The following is a 15874-nucleotide window of genomic DNA, read 5'->3' as shown; positions in this document are numbered from 1 at the left end:
GAACTGAATTCTGAATGTGGATAGGTTTGTGGGAAAAAATTTTAAGAAACTTTATTCTAAGTTAATCAGATTTGAATTAGTTATTTTCTTTTCTTCTTTTTATTTTCATTTTTAAAATCATTAGAATTATGTAAATACCATAAGACATTTTCTATTTCGGTATGCCTTTCTTCTGTGCGATTTTTCAATGTAATATGTAATTCTTCAGATACATATTACAATATTTTATTTCAGGGATAATCCATGTTTCGCTAATTTAGATTTAAGCAATTAATTAAGCCATTAAAAAGCTAATTAATTTCGCCCGTTAGGGAGACATAAAAACAAAAACGTATACTATATTGCTATGTTCGTGATACCTGAACATATAGTGGAGACAATTTTAAAAATTTCTAATAAATGCCGAAAAACCGGTATTTAAACTTGTGAATACCGATATTACAAAATTGTACAAATGGCTCAAAATACCGGTCTTCGGTATACCGGTATTGCAATCCCTAGTTCCTTTCCTCCCTCAGAGCATGCGCAAATTTCTTTTGCGTATGCATGATTTACTGGGATATTATAACTGGCTGAGTGTAAAGCCACCTCAACGCTGCAAACCGCCTAGCGGTTATAAATATATATATATATATATATCAACCTCTAAAGCGACAAATTTACTTTTCTAATTTGATGACATATCTTATTTGGAACATTTATTTTTATTTTAATTCCTATACTAATATAAAGTTAGAGAGTATTTGAGATATTGAAGTATTTCTAAGTTACTTTTACATTTTAAATTATTTAATATTTTCACTTAACTGCAAATTTAAAATTAAAATTTAGTAATTCGATGCGCATGTCAGACACGTCATCGTATCCTTGAATAACAAAAGCATGATTATATTTTGATAAAAAAATAATAACTACCGAAGTTTTCACGTTACATTTAACTTACAAATACTTTCAATTCTGAGGTTCAAATGCAGTATTCAATAATTTTGATCTCCTTAATGATTCTTCCAGTAAGTTTTAGAATCCTTGCATCTTAATCTCTGTCTCGCTTAAGCAATCTGCAAAAAAATCTGCAATAATTATGTAAAATAAAAAAAGAAAGAAGAGGAATTACATTCTATCGTAACTAGGCTTGAGTTTAATATTTTCAGCAGGAAAAAGACTTACCGATTTTCTTAATATATCACTAACGCCAGACATTGCAAAATGCAAGAGAACTTCTAAAATAGTTTGTTTGTAATCACAAATGATTTAAAGCTTCCATTCTTTCTATATCGGATTCAAATCAGATCAAGATTAGATTTTTTAGAACACTCTTGAGCATTTTGTATGTTATATTTTCAACTCCTTCAAGGAAATTGGAAACATTTTACTGAAACATTTTTATCCAATCATTATGTGTTTGACGATACGTAATAAATACATAAAATGTGCACATACCTCACATTTTATATACTGATTATTATTTGCAGTCTGTCAACGCTCTATTCAATTACAACTTTTTTGCTGTGTTACATTTTCTTTTCGTTGATTAAATTATTATTTTTTCAGGTTATATTTACAAAATAATCAGTAATGTTTAGTAAAAATTTAAATGAAATTGGAAAAAAAAAGTTTTTTTTTAATTGAGAATATTTAACGAACTTAAAAACCATTTTAATATATAATTTCCATTATAGATTACTCTTTACTGTAAGCCACCTGTAAGCCACCTGCCACCTTTACTGTAAGCCACCTGCCAACAGAGAGCGCTGTCGTCTCTACGAACGTCAGAGCGCGCGGAAACCAAGTAAAGATATATTGATTTTTCTGGAAAGATGTTTAGTGATGACGTACTATCAAAGTTTAAATCGTTTCATAAGATGATATATGAATTGTAGTTCTCTTATGTTTAAAATTCTATTGAATTGAATTCTAAATTCGTTTGAATTTTTAAATTACATGGGTATCTAAATGCTGTCTCAACTTTTTTAGTTCTAATTATCCCGATTGGAAACTACAATGTCACGAGTAGCACGCTCAGATAAAATAAATGCTTGTTCAGCTAAATCTAGGACAAGTTCCCTTTTGAAGATAGAAAAGTTCCAAATACTATCTGACTGTCCTTTTTCTTCTCATTTTGTCGTGCTCTTTGGGATATGTCGCTTATTGATCATGGTTATAACACAGATTTTTCAAAAACTGCATTAACAGTTAAAGCTTTTCTTTACAAAGAAGACTGAAGAAAAATCCATATGAAAAAAAACTGTTACTCAAAGAATTCCTTGTCTGCTCTTTCACCAGATTATTAAAATATTAATATCATATTTTTATATATTAATATCGTATTATAAAATATTTCCACAGATAAACTGTAAATTAAATTTTATACACCAATAATTTTTACTCTATACAATAGATTAATCTATAATTCTAATAAAATATCATGAGTTCTTAGTTTATCAGAGTCTACACACTACAAAATATCGTTAATATTGATTAAATTTACTTCATTTTTAATTATCCGGAAACGTGAGTAAACTGCTTTATTTCTAGGATGCTTTTTATTTACGAAGTTATTAATATTAAGCAACATAATTGGTATCAATTTATCAAATACTCTTTTTAAAAATTCAACAATATCGATAAAAACTTTGCAATTTGCACATTTCTAATAAAATATTAAGCTTTTTATAACTTTCTTATATCTTATCTAATTGCGTAAAACTAATTAATTTTCAAGGCAATAAATGGTGGCCTTAAGTAAACGGCATTAAATTATTAGCGGATCTTCCTCGAGGAGTCTACAGAAATGGTCGACATTTATCGAAAAGAATACAATTTAAAGCTTTGAACTCGATGAATTTTGCTAGTAGAAAAGATAAATATTTTTGCTTTAAATTTTAGTGTTTCAAAAATATTTTGCTAAATATGCGTAATAACATCGGCCAATTGTATAAAAATTTTGACATTGTGATATTTTTCAAAAGTACATCTTTGATTCAAACAACACAAAATTTAATTTGTTACATCATTTAAAGCATTTCTCCAACTGGAAGTAGATCCCTATTTTTAACTATTTAGAAATATGATCTTGAGAGACGATTAATTTTGGGATTCCATGGGAATTCTTGTATTAAATTACATTCATATGCCTATCATTAATTAGTTTCTTGGTTATGATGGAACTTTGTATTAAGGTATGCATATATGTTTCTCTTTAATTAGCTATTAAAACTATTTTACTATGCTAAGTCTCTGCCTCATTATTATCCTAAAAAATAAATTGTACCATTTAATGCTTATATAGGTTTTTTTAAATTTCATTTTAAACACGTTTAACTCGATGAATTCGGTTAGTGTGAGAATTCCAGTGCTTCAAAACTCTGTTTAAATTTCCGTGCGCGAAAACAGAATACAATCGTCACTTCTAAAATAGTGGTCGGTCGCGCATTACGCTTCACTTCTAGATTGCAACTACGTGCGCAAAAACGCCCGAATCAGGTTTCGTCGAACGCGGCGATTTGAGGCGAATCCAGGTTCAGAGAGTTTAAATACAGTCTTCACTATTATCCTTCTGCGCCACAGTAATTTTAGAGCATCGATCAATATAGCACAAACTTGGTGTTTATATATAGTAAAGTTTCTATGTGCTACACGTTCGGATTAATTACACTACTGCTAATTATGCGAGGTGTCAACCCTAATCGTGATTCGATAGCCAGATATTTAAACCGATTTGAACGACACCTGAGCTGGCACCCCCTTCTCTAAACTTCCGTGCTCTCGTGCGCGCACCAGACCTGCTTACACGACGGTTCTTCGGTGGAATCGGGTCCTGAGCCGGAAAACCCTCCGGTTCCGAAGCCGAGACCTTACCACCAGGCCACCGCGGCCCTTTGCTTATCTTACACTTATCGTGAACAAAATTTATTAATTTCTTATCCTAATCTTTTCTCATATAACACTTATACATCATATACCAATTACTAAAAGATTTCCTCATCCACAGTTTATATCAAAAATCATAATATCCCCTAAACGTTTTGAATAGTGCAAAATATTATAAGGAAACACAAAAAATATTACCAAAAGTTCTTTCTTCACAATTGCACGAGAGTCACGAGGCGCACCAAGTTTGATGTGCCTGAATAAAAAGAAATACCTATATGCATCCGCAAAGCAGATAGCAAACAGGTGCTCATCTTTATATTACATGAAGCATAAATATCCAAAATAAGTAAGCTGTCTAAAAATACTTTTTTAAAAAAACATCTTTCGTTCTTGTTTTTCTTTGTTCGTTACTTTTAATAGCGATTTCATTGCGCTTCTGTAAAACACAAGCGTTTTTTGGCTAAATTTACAACCAATTATAATGAAGAAATAATGACACATGCACATGAGAAAATGTGACTATAAATCGAAAAAAGTTTCCGTTCTCCAGTGAACAGCCTTATTATTTTATTATAGCATCGAATTATATAAAGAGAAAGTACAGGAATAGATTATGTCGCGTATAAATGAAAATAATAAAGAATACCATGTTATGTACGTTGAAACAATTATTTTCTTTAACAATGTATCTTTTAAACATATTTTTACCGATACCGTATTTTTCTACTTGCGAGGTTCAAATTACTCTGTCCACATTCCGCGCGAAATCTGAACCATGAATGAACGATCACGTGTACCTGCTCACGTGCTTTATTTTCACTATGACGTCAGAAGTTGGGAATCCCCCGCAGATGTCTTTTATAAGCTAGGCGCATGGTATAGATGGACTAAATATAAAGTTCTTTGCGATATGTATTCCTGGCATTTTATTAGTTATAAGAAACGCTAGTTTGTTATAGAAAGAATGGAATGATAGCAGAGGAGAAACTCGAGCAATCATGTGAAGGAATAAAGAATGAGCGAATCTGAAAGAATATTTATTGTTGATCATTTCATATAAAGGATTGATGACGTGCATGGAGTGAAAAGTTCCATACTTGTAATTCTTTCTTTATGGGCATCAAAGAAGCTATTTAGAGGTTAAAATGAATGTACCAATGAAAACCAGATTTTAACTTCACGTGAAGATTCTATTGTATAATATCTTATATTATTTCTATCAACATCATAGACTGGTTTACAATGCGTTTTGTACAAAAAAAAAAAAAAAAAAAAAAAAAAAGACATGTTACTAAGAAGAAAGGGTTAAAGTGATGTAAAATTCTTTTTTTTAATACATTAAAAGAGAAAAAAAATTGTTCTTCTGAAAATTTTTAACCAAGTTTGTTACAACGCCTAGTTACATAACTCCAGCTCACTTTATTTTATTTGGTTTTACAATGTATTTAATGAAACTTTACTAGTAATCTTCTAGTATTTTTCTAGTAATGATATATTAAAATATTCTGAAATTGGAAATAATTTAACAAAGGGAATTTATTTGTTATTTGATAAAATTCATTTTATTAAATATTGGGTACTTACGTATTAACGCAACCAGGCCAAAATTCGCATAAATCGCCAAATTTGGCGACCCTAATTCTTACTCAACTTGTACAAATTTGGCGACTAATTCTTGCTCAAACTTACAAATCGCGCCAACCTGGTTGCGATAATACGTTAAGTACCAAATAGGGTATATCATTTAGGGCATTTGTTATACCTTTTAAAAAATAATTCACTACAAAGTTGGATTTTCAACTAGGCAGCTGCCTGGGCCAGTAGTTTGAAGGGGAGATGAATTGCAAGTAAGACGTTTAAAATATTTATTTGCCAAATAAATAAGTTTAAAAAAACCATTTCTTTGAATTACAAAATGTTAGGATAATATGGATAATTAAAGAAGTATAATTGATCGGGATTGGCTCATTTCGTACACTTAAATATTTATCAGCAATAAAATTTTGGGAGAACATAGATGTAGAGAATTCTGGAATCATAGGGATGACATACCTATTTTCAGAAAGTTAATAAAGTTAAAAAATGATTAATCTAAAATAAATCATTAACACATTAAAAATGTGCAGAACTATAAAATGAAATTTATCATCTTATTAAACGAAGGGTCTCAAAATGCACATTGCTTAAACTACAAAATATCTAAATCCCACCACTGATTCAATATGCTCAGCAGGGCTGCCAAATTATTTATCTTGAATATTCAATCAAGCTCTTTTAGGGACTTTATAAACTTGTCACAATTTGTAAAATGAAATAAAAAACGGATAATAATAAAATAAAGATACATAGTAATAACATATCTGAAACATTGGTATTTATTATCACATTTTCATAAGAAGAAAAAGGAACAGGAAATTACGAAAAGAAATAGGTTTATTCCAATAAAATATTCACTAATCGAGTTTAATTAGCAATTGTATTCTAATTTTTCCATTATAGAAATTTTTATATTTCAATAATTCGAATTGGTATATTTTTTCTACTATGCGTATAAAATTTCATTCCAAAATTCGAAACAATTTTTAAGATTTTTTTTTTTACTCAAAATTGCAACAGACGAACAAAATAGCATAATACACAAACGTTTCGCGTCGAATGACAAGGTAGGAAGGAACAAAACAATTTTCAACTTGCAGAAGGCATATATAAACTATCGAATAGTTATGTAGCCTGGTGTTCTATCTTCGACTTCTCTAAATGCTATGCTTCCATACAATCGTAACTCAGACTTCGCCTACCTAATCAGAAACTCTTTTACACTATGGACGTTCAATTTAATTTGCATATGTATTTGTTTCGAAGCAGTTCGTTATCATTTGTTTAAACATTTATTATATTTATCATTTTTTTTCCTTCACAGAAGTTCCTTTTAGGCATGTAAAACTTCATTCCGAAAAAAAAAAGGTGCTGTTTTAGATCTCTAAAAAAATTCAATGTTCTGAGGAATAAGTGGTTCACTATATACTCATTTTCTAAAATGTGGTGTTTAAAAAGTTGGGAACTTCTGAGCTACAGTATATCATTGCTGATATTAAATAGTAATGAAACTCAAATGTTAGACCCAAATCATTTATTTTGTTCAAAGAACAAACAAACAAAACTCCTTCTCACTCAATCTCGAATACAATTAATGTGTAAATCTCGAAACCCTCACTCACTAAGAATAAAATTCTTAAAATAATTTGGGAGCTTCATGTTTGACACCAACTTAATAGAAATCCAACTCACAGGAAATAGAAATATGTGTGTGTACGTGTTATCAGTTGGAGTGACAAAATATTTCTCAGAATATGATTCATTCGGTCCATAGGCCTGTATAAAATATAGACTTCATAATTTTTTGAAGTATATTTAATGATCGAAAAATATCATTATTAAAATATTACGTCATTTTTGAAAGCAAAACTAAAAACTGAACTTCATGATGAATCAGAGAAATTTTTATTTAGTAATTATTTGATATATTGCGTAATCAAATAAGTGTGCTTATTTCTAATAAACAAATAATTTCATAATAATATTGCATAAATTATGAAAATCATTCTGTTGTGCAATAAGACTTCAATGCCAAACGATTCTGTTTCCTGTACTCATATTTTTTTAAAAAAACTTGCTTGGTTTCAGTAAAAGATATTTTTGTATTAATTGAAATTCATTCACTTCCGCTTCAATTTAAAGTACAAATTTTACTGGAACGAATAGAAAATTTGAGAGAAGCATAGTAAAATAAACGGAACGGCTTAAGGCTTCTATAATAGTATGAGTTATATGGCTATCAAAATTAGAAACCTGAAAATATTTTACTGAATTAGTTGTTAAGAAACGAAGTTACATAAAATATTTAATTGAAAAATTGCAACGAATGTTAAACCCGGCGAACCAGCTGGCCGCCAAAAGTGGCTGGTAATTCAATAAAGTTAAAAATTATGTGATATTGTAACGAGAAAAAATAGAATACTATTTTCTTGATTCAATAAATGTAATTTAAAAAAAAAGTGAAAGAAAATAGGGTTTTTTTTTCTCTTTTGTGAATGGAGTAATTCGTAAATATATATATATATATATATATATATATATATATATATATATATATATATTTCATGCATATCCCTTAGAAAAATTAGGAATCAACAGATCAAGTTTTTTTTTCCTAATATTTAATCGAATATTTCAATATTTCCATAGAATTCCATTGTGAGGGAAATACGTTACGAAATTTTCATACCTTTCTTTGAAAATCAAGCACAGTAATCCTTTTCTCCGAACGAATTCAGATATCTTCAGTAAAGCTTTCCTTCACTTTTCATTATGTAGAATAGATTTAACTGCTGATGATGTCAGTATAATATACATGAATAAAAGTATTAGGATTTGTTGCTAAATCAATTAATGCGATTAAAAGATGTTATTTGAAAAATTGCTTTTACAGACATTTAAACACCCGAAAATTTTCACAATGTTTAAGTGGCATCCCATTTTGTAGCATTTATTATAAAGTAGGTTGTGTGATTCATTGATGCCAAAACAGTTTGAATACCATGTTTAATAATTGAACGATTATCCGAGATCATTAAAGATTCAAGGAAAAATAATAAAAATGAATTTAAAATAAATTTATCGTTCTGGGAGGACTCTCTTTTTTGATTTTTCATCTTACCCTAAGATAAGTGACTTTGAAATCCTAGAATCACAGGAAAAGATTCATATAAAATTCAAGTTTTACCATTGATCAGTAGTTATTTTCGTATACATATTATTTTCTCGGTGCTCATTTAATATAATAGTGGATGTAACAGAAAATAGTTTTTGCTTGTGGGATTTGGTTAAAATAGCTAGAAAAATTATCGAATTAATTTTTTTTTTATGAAACTTGCCTTTTATTTTTTAATTAACAAGAATTTAAAAAAAAAAAAAACTATCCTGAGAATTTTCAGTTTTATAGTTTTAAATCAAATTTGTGTAATGCATGGTGCCTCGTGCACAAAAACACAAACACATAAAGAAAGACGCATTCTTATTTGTTTTATCACTTGTTGTTTTTATCTAAAAGCTGGCACGCCGGAGATAGTAGTTATCTTTAATGTTAGTTAAACTGTGTAGTTATAACTTCATATCCATGATACCGTGAAATTTTCCGCCATTAATGCAACTTTGCGTAAAGTTCGAAAGTTATGTGTTTCTTTACTAGTCTTACCTATGCTTTCCTCATTGAATATATAACACTGTCCATTGGAGACCAGCCCCATGACATCACAGCGCCATTAAAAACCTAAATGTTCATCCATCTTCTAAACTTCGTGGTATTATAACTGTACGTTTTTTATCCATCTAGTAAACCACACAAATGTTAAACAAAATTCATCCTCTTTAGCTCTTAACAATGGGAAAAAGATCATGCGATCAGATAGGTTATGAAACAATGAAAACGATTTAAACCTCAGAGCAACAATGTAATTTAAATCTATTTTTGGAAATTCAGCAACATTTAGCACGCCTATAATTGGTGTAATTAAAAAGAGAATATAAAGACTTTTTGAAGCGATGTAAAATTCATTTTTGTGCGATAATAGTTTTGAAAGTTATTCCAAAACATTTCAAAATTTGGCTTAATTTTTGATTAATAAAAATCTCAAAAAAGTCGTTTTGAGTGCACATTTCCACTCTTCAAATATTTATGTACCAAATTTGGTAGCTGTAAGTCAAAAGGCCTGGTTTATAGAGCAACAACATATACACACATTCATCTTTAGTATTAATGGAGATTAGTATATACACGAAGTCGAAAAGACACTAGAGCTGCTTTTTTGCATCCAGGGATACATATTTCAAACAAAAAAAATAATCATGATAAATGAGATTTTTTAGTTCCGACGTACTTTGAAACCAATGATGTTAGTTGGTTATAGTTCGAAATTTAATCAATCTTAATATTCCTCTTCAAAATATCTTTAACTTGTTTCGACAGAGCAATAAAAAAAACCCCAAGTTCCAATATGATGTGTTGCTTAACCTTTTCAACAGGTTAAACGACAATTTTTTCACACCATGCATTTTACATAGAAGAGTCAAATCCTATTCTTGCACCATAACACTGCAATCATTCCTACCAACTAGCGACGTAATAAACTATATTCCTTTTACGAAATAAGCTCCATCATCCTAGTCACAATGGTATAATAAATTCAACATTCTAAACTTTGAACAATGGAAAAATTATTAGATATCAAAAGCGTAACGAAGCAGTTATTTCTGCTGTTTAAAAGCAATTTTAACCAAATACAAATAATTAGTCAAAATAATGGAACAGTTTATATTACAGCTTTTTCTTAAAAATACAATAATTTCATGATATTATTGCTGTTATTAAAAAAATTACTAGATGTATTAAGGTATCCAGCAATGGAGGTCTTTCATTAAAAGAATGACGTTTGAAGTAACATTTTTCTATTTTAAAATGATTTTTATACGAAAGCTTAATATGTCACATTAAAGTTTTATAATTTTAATATTATTTTAGTTATTAGAGAAAACTTAAGACTCAAACTCAAACTTAAACTCTTTATTTAAACACTCTTAATTAAAAACATATCGCCAAAATGGTACATTCTTCAGTATATGGAATCACTAACAAGAGATTGAAGTAAAAGTTTAAGAATAATGTAAAATGTTTTGTAAATCATGAGAGTTTTAGCAAAAAATTATAGTTTTTTGTGGAATTTTGGTCCTTTCTTCAACGCTAAAAGGGCCGCTCCTACACCTTATCATTAGGCTACCGTGAGCTACTACTATATGCTAAAAGAAACTGAAATAGGAAAAGGCAATGATTTTTAAATAATTTATTCAAAAAAAATGTTTATTTATAGTATAGTTTTAAGTTCCATTTTCAGGTAAAACATTTTATTAAAATCTCTTTAATTCTGTTCTTGATAAATGTAGACATAAAATAAAAACAGTTTTGAATACACGGTATTTGAAAACATTTTGAGTGTTTAGACTTTTATATCTACACAAAATTTTATCCATTTTCTCTCTTTTCTTTGTAGTTATCATGTTTACATACATTCGGATAGCCGGATGGACAGACTTCCTTTGAACGGAGTCTTCTTAAAATTTGATAGATACCTACAATTTTGGTGTAAAGGCCATACACTAAATTTCATCAGTCTAGCTCGTAGCATTTTTGAGTTATCTTTGCCACAGATAGACCAAAGTATCGACACACAGACATAATATCATTCATCAGAGAAAATTAAAATTAAAATGGGGAAACAAACTCTTAGAAAAATTATTTAATACACATTCATAAATAACTGCGTTAATAACTAACCTGAAATGACTATTTTTAATCTTAACTGACAATTTTTAATTTTTGAAAAGTCTTTTATTAATTAGTGCGTTTTTCTCTATTAGTAGCATTTGAGAGATCTACCCATTTTTGCCAAGTAGTGATATTTCGGAGAGTAGATTGCCTCTAAGGAAGAGGTTTGACAATTTTAATTAGTAAAAAATAAGTCAATATTTTAAATAATATTTCAATAATTTGGAAGCAAAGCAATTATACCTTTACTAATTTTAAAAATCTTATACTTTAAAAATTCGAAATTTAATAAGTAAATAAATAAATAGTAAATAAATAAAAGTTTTTCACTGATGCCAGTTATATTTCTGTATCATTTTTTTTCTTTCAATTTCAACAAATTCTTAGAAATGTTTCTAAATATATTTTGCAATAATATTTTCCAAGATTTTAGTAAGTGCTTTCACACCTTTTGCTCTTTGCGATGACAGTTAATACGTCAAAATGTGTAATTTGAATTTTTTTGACGAATTACAATACTTTCTCTGTATTTCGCATACAAAAAATAAAAACTAAAAAGGCAAAACGAACTCTTACAAAAATTATTTAAACTTATTTCTCTATGCATTCATAATATACACATTCATTGTTTGCATATTTATCGAAACTACGCAACTAAATTCAAATTTAGAGAATAAAAATAAAATGAAGATAGATGAATCACCCAAAACCCTTAAAACATTTTGAGACTGCATGCAGGCTACCAGTTCGAATTTCCTTATCATCCCCAATTAGATTCAACAGGTGAGTGTCAACTGTAGTTCTAAATTTTATATGCCCGTTTCTTATCTCTTATTGTTAACAAATCTTTATATTTCCTTCAATTTTTCATATTTAAAACAAGTATGGATAAGAAATATAAGAACACTAGGCTATTGAATGTCAAAAATGGGAAACATTAATATTCATCTAATTGGAGCGACCGAGTATCCCAGAGTGGATAAAGACACTTAGTGATTTTCTTTTAATATTTCAACCTTTAAATAACAGACCACCCTTATCTACACGGACGTCTTGGCGACTCATTTACTTTGCGCTGATAATAAATACTTATTTGATAAAAAGCGAAACTGTATAATTGGGTATGTAAGCACTCAGCAGATTATCTTCGGTATGGCTGTACTCTATTCTTTATCATGCGTTGAACTTGCTGAGGTAAGGATATATTTCAGAAGTAATTGTCTGTGGAAGCCATCTTCCTCCTCTTCTCTCTCTCTCTCTCTCTCTTTTTTTTTTCTTTTTTCTTTCTTGTGACACTCTTATCAGAACAACCACCCTGACCTGTATCATCCGTTTAACTTACTGGAGCAAAGATTTTTTTAAAAAAAATGCAGTTCAGTCTGTGAAGGATTGTTTTTCCCCTCCATCACATTTTCACTTTCGTATAAGCAAAAGTATGCAGAAAAAAATTAAAGTATTCTACTTGGAGTCTTGGTTTTTGACTTCATTAAACCGAGAAAAATATTATTTTTGTAATGATGTTTTATCTGTCAGGTTGTGTGTGCCTATGAGATAAATGACATTTGGCATGTTGCTTTTTAACCAATTGTAGACCAAATTAAAAAATTTAATCTAATCTATGGGTGAGAAAAAAGATACTTATGCATTTTCCGCCTATCGCTGCCAAACCTTTGGCTTAAATCCATGATGTCTACAAACTTTTGGCTGAACTGCATGCCATTGGTGAACTTAGAGATTAACCTCATGCTATTTGCGAAAATTGTCAACACAATAACAAGACATATTTGGCTAGTTTTTGGCGATTAATCGCTAGTTGCAGTAAACATGATATCTTTGACAATTCCTTTTAGCGATTGATCACCGGCGTATTATTAATATACAAGTAATAGAAAAAAAATATTTTTCTAAATGCATATGTTTTTCACTTCACATTTCTTCTAATGCTTTCTATAAAACTTGCCTCCTTTTCGAATATGCATTGAATTTTCATGCTTCTACACATAATTATAAACATAAGTTACGCATCTACAGGGTGTTTCTAAAATCGACGGACAAATTCAGAGATATCTTCAGGGACGATTACAGACAGTAATCAAATAATTGTATAGAAGATGACTTCGTAAACATCATTTAATAAAAGAAAATCTTAATGAAAGGAGGAATGGAGTAATGCAATCGCAATAAATCGAGTGGAATAAAAAAGAAAAATAATAAAAAAATATTTATTATATCTGTTTTATATCAAATAATAATAAAAAAAATATTTATTTGATGTAAATCAGAATAACAATTAAGACAATGCATCACAGTTCAAAGTCAGAAAGGAGATGACAAGAAATTTTCATAGGAATTGTTCTAATTACACAACAGAAATCTAAAAACTGAGGATTACCAATAACTCACGCAGTTGTTTAGCCACAATGATTTTGCGATTTTTTCCGACTAAAAGTAGATTGCGACACAAAGTTCTATGGTAATTTTTCATCTCTTAATGCCTACTATCAACCTTTATCAGCAAAATCCTGTATAATTATTTAATTCATTTTCTACATTATTTAGTCCCGCAATTGAGGATGAGTAAATTACGGCATAGTGGGTGGTCGTCGCCACCCTTGTGGATACACGAAAAGATGGGGGGGGGGGGGCTGGCTCCTCTCCTCGATGGTGATACGTACTTCTTTAGGGAAGGGTTGTACCGTGGCCGGTGATGGCCCTTAGGACAGAACCATAGTTCCCGCCAGTGTTGCTGTTACTACGGTCCGGTCATTCAGTTTTTCTGTGTGTCTTCGGGCGGGTAGTAGTAGTCAGTTTGTTATTTCTCCTAATTTATACTCATCAACAAAATTAATATTAAATTTTATTTCTTGTGTTTATGTACAATTATGGAGCTGCCCTAATTTGAAACATACTAAATGCATGTATTTTCCTGCTCATTATCCTAGCTGTAATTGCAAAGTTCTGAAGAAATTTGAGAAATAGGAAACAAACAAATTATACATGTGGTTATATTTTTCACTCTATTTAATTTCATGTATCAAAGCATTTCCATCAACATTCAAAAATTAACCCTTTGACTACTAACGGGACATATGCATCTCGCCGATCTTTTAAAATTAGTTTAAATAATTCTTAGTAAAAGCAGCTTTTTTAGTGGGCTGAGGGTGTATTTGATCTTCTTGTCTCAATTACAGAGCCTTAAAAACATGTGAAACAAACCGAACAGATTTTCCTAATGCAGGAGCCATTATCTTCACTTTCGACGCAAATACAGACAAAAAGATTTAAAAAAATTCGTATCCAAAGGATTAAAACACTTGTTCAATTTATAAGTGGTGAGAACCTTTAATTTTTTCTAAGCCTCTCAAAATCGGATTACTGACACTTCCACTGCCTGAAATTGATTTGCTGTACAGAACTTTTCGAGAGCCCATAAAACTACCAAATAAACTCTTTTTTCTGAGATTTTCCGTTTCGGAAATATATAAATTGATCTCTCATCTATGACTTCCTCCTTTTATGATTTAATTTTCTTCTTTGCACTAGCGATTCCAAGCGCTGCATTTTTTTTTGGATCAATCTAGAAGTACAATTCTTTACAAATTCGTCTAAAATTTAATAATTAAAAGATTTATGGAAATCTTAAAAATAATTATTTTCAAATCACTTAAATTCAATTTTTTTCATTCATTCATTCTTTAAATTTGGGATTTTATTACTGTAAGTTTAACTGTCTTAAACTACTGCAGAAACAATTATTTAGTTTTAGTTCCAATTTAATTTTTCAAACGTAATTTTCCTGCGGAGTATTGTATTTCAAATTGCCAGCTCTTCCCCACTCTTTGTTTTGAAGCTTCGTCCTATGTTTTCTAAAAATAATATCTGAATATAAAATTCATTTTTAATTCTATGAGCTTCAAGTTTGAAATAAATTGATTTTCGCTTTTCATTATGATTGGGTTTTCTTCAAGATAATTTTACAATGCACATCATTACATTAATTTTCGTTATGTGTGTAAATATACATTATATATGCATTTAAGATAACACAAGGAACATTTAAAAAATTTGATGCTGCATAATTTCGAAATGGAAATTAAGCTAGTTTGTCTCCCCCAAACTTTCTCGCATACTCTCTAATAAAGGTGTTATCAGAGAGAACGCCTTGCCTAGGATTGGTGTCCTGTTGGCGAAATATAAACCTCTAGTGTAAATTTAGCAATTTTACCGAATCTATCGAGTCATCTTTCATGAGTTTATTGGTGATTAATCCTTGGCATGCGATTAATAGTATCCGAAGTATACTATTAACGTAGGGGGCCGCGGTGGCCTGGTGGTAAGGTCTCGGCTTCGGAACGGAAGGTTTCAGGTTCGTGACCCGATTTCAACGAAGAACCGTCGTGTAAGGGGGTCAGTTGCACGTTAAATCCGTCATGACCAAACGTCCTCCCCCTGGTGCGGTGTGGTGTGGAGAGGGAGGCGCCAGCTCAGGTGTCGTCCTCGTCGTCTGACCGTGGTTCAAAATTACGAGGTCCGTTCCAAAATAGCCCTAGTGTTGCTTCAAACGGGACGTTAATATAACCAAACCAAAAACCAATATTGTTAATTTATTATTTAATATTATAG

Source organism: Argiope bruennichi, chromosome 9 (assembly GCF_947563725.1).
Source record: "Argiope bruennichi chromosome 9, qqArgBrue1.1, whole genome shotgun sequence".
Classification (NCBI taxonomy): Eukaryota; Metazoa; Arthropoda; class Arachnida; order Araneae; family Araneidae; genus Argiope; species Argiope bruennichi.
This window is presented reverse-complemented; position numbering follows the sequence as displayed.